Raw genomic sequence first — 1,129 nt, forward strand, 5'->3', positions numbered from 1 at the left:
TCTTTGCTGAAATCCTAAAAGATGATGTTTTGGTCTTGCGCATACTCGGTACTTACTAAGATAGGTCATGCTTCCACTTAAGCTTTCATCTTTTCAGAAGTGACATGCTCTCTTTTATTGGAACATATACTCGGTACTTACAGAATTTATATGTAAGTCTCCTTGTTCAACTTATCCATCCACATGGTTCTGATGTGGTCCCTTTATTAAAGAAGTTGAAGTTTTCTCACAATTTTTTCCTTGGATTAGCGAAGGTTAGTATATATACCTTAATTCACAATATACTAACAAGAAAATCAATTACAATTTGACAATTAATTTAATCCAATTATAATCATCATCAACACATCTTCATATGCTAAATACATACAATAATTAAACATTCACTTTAGCTCCATAATTTCCTCACTTTTTACCTATTTGGTCGGTTTTAATTTAACCAAAATACCAAAATTTTCTTCTTTAGTTACTCATTATTTGAGTCATTCATATTCTAATCTTCTCCAATTACATCATTCCACTATAATTTCATAATTCACTCAATTTTCATCCAAAAATCCTAATTGAAATTTAAGAATTTTACATAAAAATTCATTTGTCTCTACTTTAACTTGCACATTTGAGTTCAGAACTCCTTACCGAACAATCAAATGAGCTTCGAATGTTAACTAGTCAATATTTTTTCACTCCTTTTTTTTGCTAACTTTTTTTACTTGTTATTTATTTTATTTTCAAGTTTTTTAAGGGTTTACAGAACTGCTCATACTTATCCTTTTCTACTCATTTGCAAAGAGCTTCACAAGCTCTCCCGGAAGACATTGAAAATACAAAAATTATATGAGTGATGTAAGTTTTTAAATTAACATTGAAATACAAAAATACATTGGAATCACTTAAATTAACATTTTTACTAGTGATGTCCAAGAATAAACACTCCATGATTGCAAAACTAGCATCAAACAACTAGCATCATACATACATCCAAATGTTCATATAACATACAAAACCTGTAATTTGTATGCAGTTCATATCACCTAATGCAACATTATTAACAATATCTTATATGCATATATGAATAAATACAAACGCTAATATGCAAACCGACACACTCACTTTAAGGAACGCTTGT

Source organism: Populus nigra, chromosome 13 (assembly GCF_951802175.1).
Source record: "Populus nigra chromosome 13, ddPopNigr1.1, whole genome shotgun sequence".
NCBI lineage: Eukaryota > Viridiplantae > Streptophyta > Magnoliopsida > Malpighiales > Salicaceae > Populus > Populus nigra.